Genomic DNA, 16,402 nt, shown 5'->3' on the forward strand with positions numbered 1-16,402 from the left:
ATCCGTTGCATAAAATAGATAGTTAACACTTCCAGTTAAAAAGTGTCAGTATTTTACATGGAGTTTATAGCACACATAGCTCTGCCTCAACAGTCACTTAAATTAGAAATGAATAATGATGTCCTAGTCAAATAAGACTAAAATTAGTTTGTAAATAAGACTATTACAAGCTGCTCAGATATCCTGATTACATCTATTTTAATCCTAGGTGTAAGCAAACATGCTCCAACACACTGGCACTGACAGACCCTGGTCACTGCAGCATTAACAAAAGTTTCTACTTATAACACAGTACTCTGCAACTTAGCGCTTTGTTTAGTGACTACTCAGATGAGCTTCTCTGACTAAGCTGCATTTTCAATGTTAAAGCATCCACAAAATGTTCACAGTCTGCTTAATCAGCTTGCTTACTACATTTTGTTTTCTACTTTATAAGAGGAAAAAACTCAAATAAAGGTTCCAACTATGCCAAATGAATGTTTTATTTGTAGTTTTGAGATTTTCATTCCAAGTTTGTTTATTCACCAGAAAAAAAATTCTCTTCCACAGAAAAAAACTCTTCCACATTTTAGACATGGTCTATCTCAGGGGTAGGCAACCTATGGCACGTGTGTCGAAGGCAGCATGCGAGCTGATTTTCAGTGGCACCCACACTGCCCAGGTCCTGGCCACCGGTCCGGGGGGCTCTGCATTTTAATTTAATTTTAAATGAAGCTTCTTAAACATTTTAAAAACCTTATTTATTTTACATACAACAATAGTTTCGTTATATATTATAGACTTATAGAAAGAGACCTCCTGAAAACATTAAAATGTATTACTGGCACACGAAACCTTAACTTAGAGTGAATAAATGAAGACTCGGCACACCACTTCTGAAAGGTTGCCGACCTCCAGTCTATCTTTTGTTCTGTGCATCGTTTCCTGCAACTGTACTATATTTCCATCTTCATTTTGGGTTAAATATTTAAAAAGCAAACTGCACTGTCTTAATTCCAAAAACTCTGATTCTCCATTATGCAAGCAATTAAAGAAAGACACTTTCTCCCCTCCAAACTATCATCTGCTATGGTGTCACACTATATCTTAAAAGAGCACCCTATAACCCCCATATTCATCATTCATATATGATTGTGATATTTCATACAAAGCATGCCTTATAAGATATCATACAAAAAGTCATGATGTGCTGAAAGTCACTGTTCTGTCAAAATATGCATATCATTAGTGCGTAAGAAATTATGAGATACTGCTGTATGGTTGTTACTGAAATATGCTGTGACTTTGTGAGTCACCCACTGCTAGATCTCCAGTGACAGGTGGGCGTTAAATGACCATTAATCAGCAAGGGAGTTGTAAACAAGAGATATACAATTCTGTAAGAGAGTTGCACAAGCATCACACAATGGGGATTGCTCAACTCAATGAGGCCTTGTCTACACTGGCAAGTTACTGCACAGTAAAGAAGCTTTCTGTGGTGTAACTCCGGAGGTGTACACACTACCATGCCACTTAGGGCATGGCTATACTTGCAGATGTAGAGCGCTTTGAGTTAAACCAGCCTTCGTAGAGCGCAGTAGGGAAAGTGTTGTAACCTGTCCACATTGACAGCTGACAGCACACTGGCGTGGCCACATTAGCAGCTCTTGCAACGTCCACAGAGAGCAGTGGATTGTGGTAGCTATCCCAGCATGCAAGTGGCCGCAATGTGCTCTTCAAATGGGGGTGGGGAGATGGAGTGTGACAGGGAGTGTGTATGTGGGGGGAGAGAGAGTGGGTTTTTGGGGGGCTGAGAGCATGTCAGCAAGCTGTGTTGTAAGTTCAGAAAGCAGAAGACCTCCCCCTTTGCCCCGCCTCTCTCCCTCACACACAGCATTCCACAGTAATGGCTGCTTTGTCTTGGAGCAGATAAGCATGCTGGCTGTCAAAAAGAGCTTTCAAAGGGCATATCCAAAACAATGACAAGAGTGGCCACTTGACTTACGGGGATTATAGGAGGTTTCTAGAGACTGACCAGAGTGCAGTAATGCAACACCTCATTTACACTGACACTGGGGCGCTCCTGTGGGGGTGTGTAGTGAGGCAGTGTGGCTCCCCTCCAGCCCAGAGGAGGAAGAGCCCAGGCAGAGGCCAGAGTGGGTGGAGCTAAAGAGCTCTGAACCCGCCCCTCAAAGGGTCAGGCGCCGACCCGGAACTATAAAGACCGGCCCTTAGAGCTCAGTCAGGCCCCAGCAGCTGCAGTGAGCAGACGCCCCTCAGGGAGCTCAAGACTGGGAACCGCCTGCGACCCAGGGCAGCTGCCCAGACTGGCCTGAGCTCCCCCGTGCTGGCTACCCAGAAGAGCCACCGGAGCTCCCCCGCGCCAGCTACCCGGAGGAGCCGCCAGAGCTACCCTGGGTTGATTATCCAGAGGAGTTGCTGGACCTACCACCCAGCCCTAGCAGCGACGAGCCCATGTTCCTGGACCCAGATAGGCCCCGAAGGGGAGTACGGAAGTAGCCCGGGGGCAGCCGACCCCAGTCTGGCTGCAGCCTTACCGGAGCCTATGTCAGTGTGTTGCGGCCAGATCCCCACTGACTGAGCAGTGGATCATTAGCCGCTGTTAGGGCCCCGGGCTGGGACGCAGTGGAGTGGGAGGGCCTGCGTTCCCCCCTGCCACCCATCCAGGGGTGGCAGACTCCCCCCTCCCTGGCCTGAGGAGACCGAACTGTGATTGTTGCTCAGCCCTGCCTATGGGCCTGAGCTTCCTGACTCAGTGTTTGCTGCCTCACTCTGACCTAGGGCCAGGGCCTTAACTGTTATTGTTGCTCAGCCCTGCCGAAGGACCTGAGCCACTTGCCCCACAGGGCAGGTGATTGCTGCGAGGACTGCCGGGCTATTTCCCGGACCCACCAGTGTGTAGTGAGCCGGTGTGGCTCCCTTTCTCGCCCAGGAGAGGGTCGAGCCCCGGCTGCACTCGTGTACACGTGGTACCAGAAGTGGAGAGTCTGGACCCTTGACCCCTGTGAGAAGGGGCCGGAGGGGAAGATCTACCCTAAAGAACCATGGAGATGGAGCACTTGTTTCAGCTGCTGGCAGAGAATCAGGACTGGCAGCAGACCACCCAGCTACAGCAGCAGCAGCAGACGAAGGCTGCCCAGCTCCAACAGCAGCAACAGCGGGATGCTGCCCAACTCCAGCAGCAGCAGCTTATGCAGCAGCTAGGAGTCCAGCTGCAGCAGCTGGTGACCGCATTACCGCACCCCGTAGAACTGTCAGCAGGGGATGGTGCTGGGGCACCAAGCTCTGCCACCCCAGTGCGACTAACAAAGATGGGCCCTGACAATGACCCCGAGGCGTTCCTGGTAACATTCAAATGGGTGGCCCTCGTCGCTGGGTGGCCCCGGGGCCAATGGGCCACCCTTCTGGCCCAGTACCTGACTGGGACTGCCCAGACGACATACCGGGGGCTGGCAATGGAAGAAGCCAGGAATTATGGCCAAGTAAAGGCTGCGATCTTGGATGCCCTGGATGTCAGCCCCAAGACTTTTTGGCAGCGGTTCCGGAACCAGACGTATCCCTCGGGGGCCTCACCTCGGCTAGTGGCCCAAGCCCTGAAGGAGATGTGTCGGCGATGGCTACAGCCAGAAACAAGGACGACAGAGGAGGTCACCGCACAAGTTGTCCTGGAACAGTTTGCGCACACCCTACCGGCCCAACGACGGGCATGGGTGCTCCGCCACCGGCCGGCAATGTTGGCGCGGCCATCTTGCTAATGGAGGACTTTCTCGCGGCTGAAACGTCCGTGGGGCCCGCCTTCCAGCCTCCAAATCCCAGACCCGAACGCCCTAACTCTGACAGAAAGGGAGACGCAGTGACCGGGCCGCGAAACCCTGGCCACAGGCCGGTTGCCCGCCTGGGGCCTCAGTCCCAGCATCCAGATCCGGCCCCTCGGTCTGGAACAGCACCCTCTGGGCCGGGGCCCTCAAGGGCCCATCAGAGTCCCCTCAGAAGCCCCAGGGGAGCTCCCTCCAGGGGTGGGCGCCCTGAGCTCGGACCCTGTTTCAGTTGTGGGCAGACTAGACACCTGCAGCGGGACTGCACAGAAAAGGACTGCAGCTTCGATCAGGTCTGTGCAGGGGACACCCGGGCTTGGCTACCACAGGCCCCCAAGATCACGGTCCCGGTAGTCGTCGGGGATCAGGACACCCAGGCTTTGATTGACTCCGGCTGCGGCCAGACATTAATCCGCCAGGCCTTGGGTCCCCCGGCAGATCCCCGCCTGGGAATGATACACCTGCAATGCATCCATGGGGACGTCCGACCCTACCCTAGTGCTTGCGCAACCCAGTGGTCCCACTTCGAACTGCGCCGGGACTGTCTCTACCAGATTGACTGTGACGCCTGCATGCAGGAACCCCAAACGCAGCTGCTGGTGCCGTGGTGCCACCGGTGAGCCGTGATGAAGCTGGCTCACGACATCCCGGCAGCCGGGCATCTGGGCCATGAGAAGACCCTCGCTCAGATCTTGACGCTTTTTTTTTTGGCCTAGTATTTACCAGGAGGTGAAGAACTATTGTAACTCCTGCCCGGAGTGCCAGTTAGCTGCCCCGCCACAGGTGCCCAAGGCGCCCCTGGTCCCCGTGCCCATAATAGAGACACCGTTTGAACAGGTGGCCATAGACCTGGTAGGCCCACTCCCAAAAAGTGCTTCTGGTTTCCAGTATGTCCTGGTCATCGTGGACTATGCCACCCGTTTCCCTGAGGCCATTCCCTTGTGGAATACCACGGCCCGGACCATTGCGGGGGAACTAGTGAAGGTCTTTGCTTGAGTGGGTTTGCCCCAGGAGATCCTAACAGATGAAGACACCAATTTTACCTCCCGGTTGCTACAGAAGGTCTGTGAGCTCCTGGGGGTTAAACAGCTACGCACCTCCGTGTACCAACCGCAGACGGACGGGCTGATGGAACAATTCAATCGGACCCTCAAGGAGATGCTGCGGAAGTTCCCCCCGGAGGAGCTACGCCGATGGGACCAGTTGCTCCCGCCCCTGCTGATAGCCGTCCGGGAGGTCCCTCAGTCATCGACCAAGTTTTCCCCGTTTGAACAATTATACGGGCGCCGTCCGCGGGGCCTGTTGGTCTTAATGCGGGAAACCTGGGAACAGTCCCCCTCCCCAATCCAGGGACTCCTGAAGTATGTCCTCCAGCTGCAGGAGTATTTTGCGCAGGCTGGGGCCCTCGCGCATGGAAACTTAAAGGCTGCACAGGACTGACAGGGGCAGACCTACAACCAAGAGGCGCAGGTGCATGACTTTGAATCCAGGAATCAGATCCTGCTCCTCCTGCCCTCGGGCGAGTCGAAGTTACTGGCCTGCTGGCAGGGACTCTACGAGGCAGCTCGGAGGGTCGGGCCCGTCACATACGAAATTCACCAACTGGACAAACGCAAAAAGACCCAGCGATACCATGTGAAATTGTTGAATCCCTGGCGCGACCAAGAGGGCCTGCTAATCAATCCTTACCCGCCTGAGCCGGAACTGGGTCCCCACGTGCCCCAGACAGAGGATCTCGCTGCACCCCTGCTCGGCAATACCCTTACGGAAGAGCAGTGCAAGCAGGCCAACTGTCTCCTGCAGGCTTTCTGGGGAACCTTCACTGCTCTACCAGGGTACACGACCCTGGCCTATCATTCAATCCAGACCAAGCCAGGGAAGGTTATCTGGGAAACGACCAGGCTGCTGCCGTACAGGATGCACCAAGAGGTCGAGGAAGAGGTGTAGGCCATGCTGGCCTTAGGAGTCATTGAGCCATCCCAGAGTGCCGCAGCCCAGTGGTCTTGGTACCCAAGCCCGACGGCACCCGCCAGTTTTGTATAGACTTCCAGAGGGTGAATGCCATCTCCAGGTTTGACACCTACCCGATGCCCCGCATGGACGAGCTGCCGGGCCGCCTAGGGGAAGCCCGGTTCATTACCATCCTCAACCTCAGTAAAGGATACTGGCAGATCCCACTCGATGATGACTCGAAGGAAAAGACGGCGTTCGCCACTCTGACAGGACTCTACCAGTTCACATGGATGCCTGTTGGCCTCCATGGGGCCCCGGCGACCTTCCAGCGGCTAATGGACCACCTACTACAGCACCACTGGGACTATGTGGCCGGGTATTTGGACAATGTTGTAGTCTACAGCTGCTGCTGGGAAGACCACGTGGACCGGGTAGCCGCGGTCCTGAAGTCCCTGCGACAGGTGGGGCTGATGGCCAACCCAAAAAAATGCCACATCGCATGGCAGGAGACCACGTATCTTGGCTATAGTATTGGGGGAGGATGAGTGAAACCCCTTGCTGGGAAAGTGCAAGCCCTGGCGGCCCGCCCAACACCAGCTGCGAAACGCCACGTCCGACAGTTCCTGGGCCTTGTCGGGTACTATCGGCGGTTCATCCCCCAATTTGCCTCCATCGCAGCGCCCCTAACCGGACTATTGACGAAAAACAGCCCCCGGCAGGTACTGTGGTCCCCGGAACGTGAAGAGGCCTTCCGGATGCTCCAGACACGTCTCTGTCAAGAGCCGGTCTTATATAGCCCCTACTTCAACCGGAGGTTCATCCTCCAGACGGACGCCTCAGAGGTAGGGTTGGGGGATGTCCTGTCCCAGGAGGTTGATGGAAGGGACCACCCGGTTCTATACATCAGCCGAAAGTTATTTCCCTGGGAGAAGAACTACGCCGTGGTGGAGAAAGCAGCACTGGCCATAAAGTGGGCCTGTGACACCCTCCGCTTCTACCTCCTCGGGGATCCATTCACGCTGGTCACGGACCATGCCCCCCTCCGACGGTTGACGAAAATGAAAAACAATAATGACCGACTACTGCGCTGGTATCTGGCCTTACAACCATATGCATTTACTGTCCAGCATAGAGCGGATACGGAACATGCAAACGTGGACTTCATGTCCTGCCTAGGGGTGATGGAAGCGCCTGGCCCCGATGAGCAGAAGCCAGACTTGAGGGGGATGTGTGTGTGTAGTGAGGCGGTGTGGCTCCCCTCCAGCCCAGAGGAGGAAGAGCCCAGCCGGAGGCCAAAGTGGGTGGAGCTAAAGAGCTCTGAGCCCGTCCCTCAAAGGGTCAGGCGCCGACCCGGAACTATAAAGCCGGCCCTCAGAGCTCAGTCAGGCCCCAGCAGCCGGAGCGAGCAGACACCCCTCAGGGAGCTCGAGACTGGGAACCTCCTGCGACCCAGGGCAGCTGCCCAGACTGGCCTGAGCTCCCCTGCACCCGCTACCCGGAGGAGCCACCGGAGCTCCCCGCCACCGGCTACCCGGAGGAGCTGCCGGAGCTACCCTGGGCCAACTATATGGAGGAGTTGCCGGACCTACCACCGAGCCCCGGCAGCGACGAGCCCACGTTCCTGGACCGTGCAAAGGCCGTCAGGACCCAGGTAGGCCCCGAGGGGCAGTACGGAAGTAGCCCGGGGGCAGCCGACCCCAGTCTGGCTGCAGCCTTACCGGAGCCTATGTCAGTGTGAGCAGCAGATTGTTAGCCACTGCTAGGGCCCAGGCTGGGACACAGTAGAGTGGGAGGGCCTGCGTCCCCCCCTGCCACCCATCCAGGGTTGGCAGACTCCCCCTCCCTGGCCTGAGGAGGCCGAACTGTTATTGTTGCTCATCCCTGCTCACGGGCCTGAGCCCCTTGCCCCACAGGGCAGGCGACTGCCGTGAGGACTGCTGGGCTATTTCCTGGACCCACCCGTGTGGCTCCTCTTCTCCCCCTGGAGAGGGTCGAGCCCCGGCTGCACTTGTGTACAGGGTGCATCAAACATTATTCTACTTGCCGAGGTGGAGTACAAGGAGCGCTCTAGCCATGGAGTCACAGCGCTCTACGTGCCTTGCCAGTGTGGATGAGTAGTGAGCTAGTGCGCCCGGGGCTCCTTTAATGCACTGTAACTCGCAATTGTTGCCAAGCCCTTAGTGTGCAGAAACTCCTCAGCTGCAGCATTGCAAAAAAACCACCCTGAGAGTGGTAAGTCTTAAAGTGCAGAAGCTCCAGTGCTATATTGGCAGTGTAAACACAGTACAGCGCAGAAAGCAATCAATTGCCCTCCAGAAGTGTCCCATAATCCCTCAAGTGGCCACTGTACTGTTGTTTTGAACTGAACTGTCCCGGCAACATGCTCCCTTCCCCTTTCAAAGCTCAGTTTCTGACAGTTATTGCATGTTGGCTGATCTGCTCTGGGACACAAAACAAACCATTAATGTGGCATGCTCCCACTGTTGAATGGGGGTGGGATGGGGGGGCTGTGTGTGTGTGTGAGAGAGAGAGAGAGAGAAATTGCTGTGGTTTCCCCCTCCTCCTGCCTCAGGACTGGTTGCTTCCTCCTGCTGTCTGAACTTACAAGACAGCATGCAGACACACTCTCTGTCCCCCAAAACAGTCTCTCCACACCCCCCCCACTCCCTGTTACACACTCTGCCCCCCACCCCACTCCCCTTCAGTTGAAAAGCAGCTGGCAATGTAGTAGGATTCCCATGGAACAGTGGGATGGGAAACCTGCATCATGTGATGTTGTGCTGCCCCATGAGGCATTGCAAACCCTTCCCAAAGCACCCTGCAGTCAGTTGCACAGTGGGCTAGCTACCACTGCTCTCTCTGCCCTTGCAAGCGCTTCTAATATGGATGCCCTCCACTATCACACGGAGCACAGTGTGGACATGCAACAGTGGTTTAATTCCAGCATTTTATTAAAAGTGGTATAACTTATTGCACAGATACTTGCCAGTACAGACAGATCCTGGTTTAGCAAGGCCTAGTGAAGCACCACGGCTGGGAGCTGGCAGTGGAACAGACTGGGGCCAGGCTGGTCCGCTTCCTGCCGCTACCAGTGAGTGCCTGTCAGTGGGCAGGGCCGGGTGGATAGGGATCGGGGCAGTCAGGGGACAGGGGATTGGGTAGGGGGTGGGGTGCTGGGGGTGATTAGGGACAGGGGCCTCTGGAGGGGGCAAAGCAAGTTTGATATGAGGTCTCACCTAGAACGCAGTGAGTTTTGTCTCCTGAGGTCTGCGTTATCAGGGTAGAGGTGTATTATATATTTTATTAAAAGGCAAAACAGACAAGAATTCCTATTTCTGTACACTCAACCATAACACCATCTCAGGAAGGTCCAAATGCATTTAGACTACAAGAAACATAAGCAGTGAAGCTTTAACAGGCTTGATCTCAAGGCGGAGAAGTAGACTACACTAAGACTCAACATTCCAAACATTTTCTGGCCAACTTCTGCCGTGACTGTTCTTGTCAGAAGATGCAAAGAAGTGAGGAGGACAAACTATAAGGGGCTCTAATATTCTAATCTTTAATTAGTTCTGATGCCAGTTATCAGACTCAGCAACAGAAAACAAAAATTTAAATAAAAAGGAAAAGGTTTGCATACAGGAATATCGTAAAGAAAACAGCACTAAATGCAACATATGCCTACTTTTCATCCCCGCTGTGTGCCTCCAGTTTAAGACCCTGATATAGTCACACAATGCTTTGCTGAACTGGAAGATGTTAAGCAAAAGGCACATGATATGGATGAAAAGTAAGCTCTGTTCTCAAAACCAGCCCTGAGTTTATTTCAATGTCACTTAAGCAGGAGTTTTGTTTCATAACATATGCAGGAAAATGTAAAGGAAGAAAGAATTAGGAGACAGCTTTATAATTTTCTTTAGCTACTTATTTCTTTTGGGTTCTTTGATTCAAGACTTATAAACTAAAATCTGAGAATTCAGAAAATATTAAGAACATACTTGTATTAAGTTTACTGAAAGGGAAAACTAGCTAACATTCTGTTTTATTGCAAATTTGATCCTTCAAAACTCAAGCTGTCGCTTGTTAGGCCTGGATCTGTCTCCTTTATGCCACTCCAGTAACAGGTTTTCTCACCAGGGAATCTCCTGATGTTCAGGGCTTAACCAATCAGCTTAGGGCTGACACAGAGCCCTATGCCACTCTCCCACACAGCCCCCAGGTGTAGCTATGGCCCCTGGGAAAGAAGGGAACATGACTGCAGTGCAGTGTGCTCTGGCTACTCTGGGCTGCTCTCCAAATTCTGGGCTGTAATGGAGGATACAAAAGTGGTTAAAGGCCTATTTCGAATTACTCCACATCACCACTTTGCAGATCTCAATTAGCATATTCCTGAAGCAGAACAAGGATATCACCCGAACTCTGGTGGAGTGAGCCTTGATGTTCAGTGAAAGAGGTACACCAGTCAAGTGGTAACCTAGAAAGATACACTTAAATATTGTTTGTGATCAGAAAGCCTGGCCCTCTGAACAGCCAGCTACAGCGAGGAATAAAATGGGAGACAGAATGGTTTGGTTCTGTCAATTGTGATAAACCCAGGCCAGTTGGGAACAGCAGAGTAGTAGAAGGGAGATATACTGGCCACTGGATAAGCAGTTTTCTGTTCCCTGAGTGACCAGAGCAGGGGCTGCTCCAAGCTAATGAGAATACCCGACTCTAATTAACCTAAGAGTCAGCTGAGGCTGTTAAGCACCTGACTCGAATTAAGGCCCTTCTGATGCTATAAAAGGGCTCACTCCAGTCTGGCCAAAGGGAGCCAGAGGAGAGGAACTGGGAGCAAAAGGCCTTCAAGAAGCTGAGAATGAGTAGGCATAGTGCTGGAGGACTGAGAAGTACAAGCATTAGACATCAGGAGGAAGGGCCGGTGGTGAGGACAAAGAAGGTGTTGGGAGGAGGCCAATGGGGGAAGTAGCCCAGGGAGTCATAGCTGTCTAGAGTGTGTACCAGGACACACTCTGGACAGCTGCAATCCACAGGGCCCTGGGCTGGAACCCGGAGTAGAGGGCGGGCCTGGGTTCCCCCCAACACCTGATCAAACACAGGAGGAACTGACCTGGACTGTGGCTTCTACCAGAGGGGAAGGTCTCTGGGCTGTTTCTCAACCCACAGGGTGAATCTGAGAGGCGAGCAAATCTGCCAATAAGAGCAGGACCCACCAAGGTAGGAGGAACTTTGTCACACAAAGTATTAATGTAACATACTGCTGACACATAGTGTTGTATGTAACTACTTTTCCCCTGACCAAGAGTCAGGTTTCAGGAAGAAAACAGGCAAGTTGATGGAATTCCATCAGATTCAGAGATCACCTTGTGATAAACCTCATGCCAAATTTAAGCGCCACCTTATCCCTATGAAGTGTCGTGGATGGAGGGTCACAGCCATAAATATTCGGCAGTCACCCTTTCTCCTGGCTAAAACACCCACAGCTAGGAAGAGTCCTCAGAGTAAAAATAAGTTAGGAGCACTCTAAAAATGGGCTTTAAGGGGGGCCTATAAGTCAAGAGGATGATGCTGATGTCCTAGGCAGCTGCAGGGTCTCTGGTGAGTAAGCATTTAACAGGGCCTTGAAGAAGTTTGATACTATTGGATGAGAGAGTCAGAACAACTGTACAGGGAAATGGCAAGCCAAGTTAACTGCGAGATGAATCAATACAACTGAACAGGCTGGAACATTACAAATGCAGCTAGTAGTTGGAGAACTGCAGTACTGAAGCTTGCATAGGGTTCAGGAGCTGCTGACCTGCCCAAGTCAGTCACTCTTCCATTTTAATTAATAGTTATCTGGTGGTCTTCCTGCTCTGTATCAGGATCTCCTGGACATGGCTGAGTGCCAGACATGGACTGCTCCAAACAACATCCAGGCTGTTAAGTGCTAGGAGTATATGATTATGGTACTGAGAGATCAGGTCCGGATAGTCTGGGAGCAGGATCGGCAATTAAATGGACATCTTCAGCAGGTCTGTCAGCCAAAACTGCCTCAGCTAGGATGGAGCCATGAAAATGATAGTGGCTTTGTTTCTTGATTTTGAAAGTTACCAAGGTTATCAGGGGAAATAGATGGAAAGGCATAAATGCATCCAGGACTCCACTGCAGAAAGAAGGCATCTGGCAATGATCCCAGGCTCATGCCCCCTATGTAACAGACTGACACTTGGCATTATCGTGAGTGGCAAACAGGTCTATCATGGGAACCCCCCATGATGTAATCTGGGCTGTATCATAGAATTTCATAGGGAGCACTTGGGATTGGCTACAGAGTGTGCTGAGGATCTCTTCATGTTTGTTTGTTGCAGACTTCCATAAGATGAACTACCTGGTTATCCCAGGTCAGTAGCACCATGTCCAGAGTTGATGGTCTCCTGACAGAATGAGACAGGCCTGTCTCCCCCGCTTGGTGATGCAGTGCATCAGAGATGTTTTCCATCACGATCTATACTGTAGAATTTTGAACAGGAAGAAAGTAATGCAGACTAGCCTGATAGTCCTGCACTCCAGGACATTGATTTGGAGCCCCAAATCTTCTCGGGACCAAGTCATTTGCATATGAAGACTGTCCACGAGGGCTCTCCTACCATTAAAGTCTTCATAGTGTAGAGTGAGAACTGCATCCCTCCCCACACATTCTTGGGATACTTCCACTATCATGAGGAGTAACTGGTTAGGCAGTACTACTGCAGAAAAGGATCTGGAGGTTACAGTGAACCACAAATTGAATATGAGCCAACAATGTGATGCCCTTGCAAAAACAGGCTACTATTCGGGGCACAGTATGTAAGACACAGAAGAGATTACTTACCGTAACTGGAGGTTCTCTGAGAGTTGTGGTCCCTATCTGTATTCCACCTGTAGGTGCACATGCATCCTACATGCTTGAGTCCAGAAGTTTTCTCCAAGCAGTATCCCTTGACGAACCCATGCACAGTTTCTCCCCTTCTGCTAGCAACCAAGAGTACAAGGGGTAGTGCGGGCTGACACCACTCCAGTTCGTCGTCCTACTGCAATGTTATTAAGGCCAAAGAAGAGGAAAAAGGGTGAACAGTGGAATACACATAGGGACCATGCATCACTAAGAACCTCCAGTTACAGTAAGTAACCTCCTCTTCTCCTTCGAGTGCATATTCTACATGTGGGTGCCTTGCAAGCAGTGATCAGTGTGGATATTGGTGCAAGGAGGCTAGTAGAGTAGTTTGTAATACAGACCTTCCTCCTGCTGCAACCACAGCTGACGCTTGAATCAGGGCGTACTGTGCCATCAACGAGTGGCTAGATCGCCAAGTTGCTGCTTTGCAGATGTCCTGAAATGGGACGTCCGATAAAGATGCCGCAAAGGCTGCTTGCGCTCACATGGAGCGCATTTTAACACCCTGGGAAAGGTAAGTTTTGCTATTTTACCGCATTCCAATATGTATCCCAAGACCCATTTAGTAATTCCCTTTGAGGCTATAGCTTAGCCCTCTGCTCATTCTGCTATGGAAGCAAAGGGCCTCAGAGACATTCTAATGGTCTTGGTTCTTTGCAGGTAGAAGTCCAGGTCACATCTGAGGTCAAGGAAGTGTAGTTTCTTGTGGGGTTTCAGAAAAGACACAGTTAAGTGAACTGACTGGTTGATATCAAGGGACATGATGGAAAGGGGCCATGACTGGGATGCACTGCAGTGCAGGGTTAAAGTAAAGGCGCTGTGGAATGCCTACCACAAAGCCCGCAAGGCAAACTGCCGCTCCAATGCTGCCCCCATGACCTGATGTTTCTACAAAGAGCTGGACACAATACTTGGGGGTGACCCCACCTCCACTCCGAAGACCACTATGGTCACTTCAGAGCCCAGTGCAACAAGGCAGGAGGAGGAGGAAAGCGGGAGCGAGGGTACTGAGGAGGAGAGAGAGAGCCCGACATCCCTAAATGCATGCAGCCAGGAGCTGTTAGCCAGTCGCAGCAGATGGTGCTTTGGGAAGAACGAACACCAGAGGAGGTGCCCGGTAAGCAGCTTTTATTTTTGGAAGGAAGTTGTTTGGTGCAGGCTCCTGGGACAAGGAGGGTTAGGGCTGCATGCGTAACTAGATGGGGAATAGGGGGTTGATGTGCGCTCTCAAATTGCAGTAATTGGCCTCAGTGATCTCTTCAAAGGTCTCATGCAGAAGCTGGGCAATTCGCTTGTGCAGGTTCCTTGGCAGAGCTACTGTGCTCCTTGTCCCAGTAAGGCTAACAAGTCCGCACCACTGTGCCGTGACTGGACGGTGGGGAAGACACCACTGCTGCACACAGACAAGCTGCATATGGGCCAGGACGGATGCTGCATTGTAGTAGAAGACCCTCCCTTGCTTCCCAGGTCATCCTCAGCAGCGAGAACTTCCAGGACAAACTCATCTTGTGGAAAATGTGGGGACACTTCAGTATAGGGGCCCCCTGCAGCTGTTGGCTCTTCCCAAGGCACAGAACCCCAGGGGACAGTACTGAAACTATCAGTCCCCCTTGCCCCTATGCTTACTCATCATTTTGGGGCTCTTGTAGGTTATGTGCACTCACTCTGGGATGGGCAATTTCTGCTATTGTATACACTGTGCTTGTCTTTAAGTACGGCCGAATTATTGCTCTGTCTGGTGTGAACAATGCTGCCTCTGTTAAGTGTTGCATTTTGGTTTACGGATGCAACCTTGAGATCCCAGCCGTCCTTGTTATCAACAACCAAAAGTCTCTGAAGAATCAGGAAGTGTCCATGAAGAAGCAAAGAGGACATGCTGCATGAAGTCATACAGAAGTCCCTTAATGAAAATCAAAAAGTGCAGGAATGTCAAGAGAGTGAAAGGAGGGTCCGCCAGCAGAATGCAGATTGCACAAAGCACAGAATGACCGCTGAGCATCATGGAGCGCCAAGGCGATGCAACACAGGCGCTTGCAGCAATGGAGGCAGAGAACTTCTGCCCCCCTCTCCCGCCCACTCCTGCACAGCCCTTGTCCCCAAATTCTTTTCCTTGTGCCCCCATGTCACTTCCACCCCACTTGCCCCAACAGCTGGGTTCTTATCTACACCAGTTGCCTCCAACACCTGTAGCTTCACCACCCAGCCCTGCAAACTATGACCCTTACCCACTGCCCTCAATCCACATCACCATGCATTTTAGCCAGCCTGAAGCACAGCATTAATTGCACAGCATTTCGGACAGGAAGACGAGTATGATAACAGGACATACGCAAATCTGTGATTGTCCTGTTCCTCACCCAGTGTCCTTCCCTCATCTCAAATAGCAATAAAGTATCATGCCCTTTGTTTCCCAAGCAGTTGTTTCTTTTCAATAAAATGATTTTTTTGGTTTTGAAAACATTTAATTATTGCATTAAAGTAAAGGATACTGTAGCCCAGGAAAGCAACAGGCCTTGCAAGTCAGTGCATCATACATAGCTAACACAGATTCCTACTAACATTGGAAACACTGCACTTCACTCCTGTGCAGGGCACCAAACATTACTGGTGGTTTCCAATCTCAAATTGCTTCCTCAAGGCATCCCTAATCCTTGCAGCCCCATGCTGGGCCCCTCTAATAGCCCTGCTCTCTGGCTGTTCAAATTCAGCCTCCAGGTGCTGAACCTCTGAGGTCCATGCCTGAGTGAATCTTTCACCCTTCCCTTCACAAGTGTTATGGAGGTTACAGCACATGGCTATAACTGTGGAGATGTTGTCATCAGCCAGGTCCAACTTCCCATACAGACAGTGCCAGCGGCCCTTTAAACGGCCAAAAGCACACTCCACAGTCATTCCGCACCGACTCAGCCTGTTGTTGAACTGCTCCTTGCTGCTGTCAAGGCTCCCTCTGTAGGGTCTCATGAGCCACGGCATTAAAAGGCAAGCAGAGTCCCCAAGAATCACAATGGGCATTTTGACTTCCCCTACAGTGATCTTGTGGTCAGGCAACAAAGTTCCGGTTTGCAGCTTCCTGAACAGGCATGCATCTTTCAGAACACAGGCATCATGCACCTTTCTGAACAGGCATGCATCTTTCAGAACACAGGCATCATGCACCTTTCTGGACCAGCCTGCGTTAATGTCAGTGAAATGCCCACGGTGCTCCACGAGCGCCTGGAGAACCACAGAGAAATACTCCTTCTGATTTATGTCCTTAGAGGCTAGGTAGGCTGGTGCTAGAATTGGAATATGCATCCCATCTATCGCCCCTCCGCAGTTAGGGAAACCCATCTGTGCAAAGCCAGCCAGAGTCATGGTTCTTCCTAGCAGTATGCAATTAATGGCTCTGAAAACTTGCAACAACACAATTACAGTGGTCAACATTCCCCCTCCAAACTGGTTAGTGACCGATCGGTAGCTGTCTGGAGTTGCCAGATTCCAATAGCTACCCACTTCTCCACTGGCTTGGCAGCTCTCAATCTCGTATCCTTGTGCCACAGGGTGGGGGCAAGTTCAGCACACAGTCCCATGAAAGTGGCTTTTCTCATGCAAAAGTTCTGCAGCCACTGCTCGTCATCCCAGACTTGCATGACAATGTGATCCCACAACTCCGTGCTTGTTTCCTGAGCCCAAAAGCTGCGTTCCACCGTGGTGAGCATGTCTGTGAATGCCACAAGCA

At 51.8% G+C, this 16,402-nt stretch overlaps 1 protein-coding gene and 1 long non-coding RNA gene across 3 annotated transcripts in view; both read right to left on the reverse strand.

Moving 5' to 3' along the window:
* The window catches only part of KPNA3 (karyopherin subunit alpha 3), an 86,671-nt gene that overhangs the window by 32,141 nt on the left and 38,128 nt on the right, over positions 1-16,402 (reverse strand). The window lies entirely within an intron of this gene.
* Positions 383-15,162, reverse strand: LOC127050666 (uncharacterized). The gene is made up of 4 exons (XR_007774263.1): positions 12,622-15,162; positions 12,139-12,260; positions 10,181-10,242; positions 383-686 (listed from the first exon to the last, which is right to left on the reverse strand). It is a non-coding gene; the product is annotated as an uncharacterized LOC127050666 (long non-coding RNA).

Source organism: Gopherus flavomarginatus, chromosome 1 (genome assembly GCF_025201925.1).
Source record: "Gopherus flavomarginatus isolate rGopFla2 chromosome 1, rGopFla2.mat.asm, whole genome shotgun sequence".
Classification (NCBI taxonomy): Eukaryota; Metazoa; Chordata; order Testudines; family Testudinidae; genus Gopherus; species Gopherus flavomarginatus.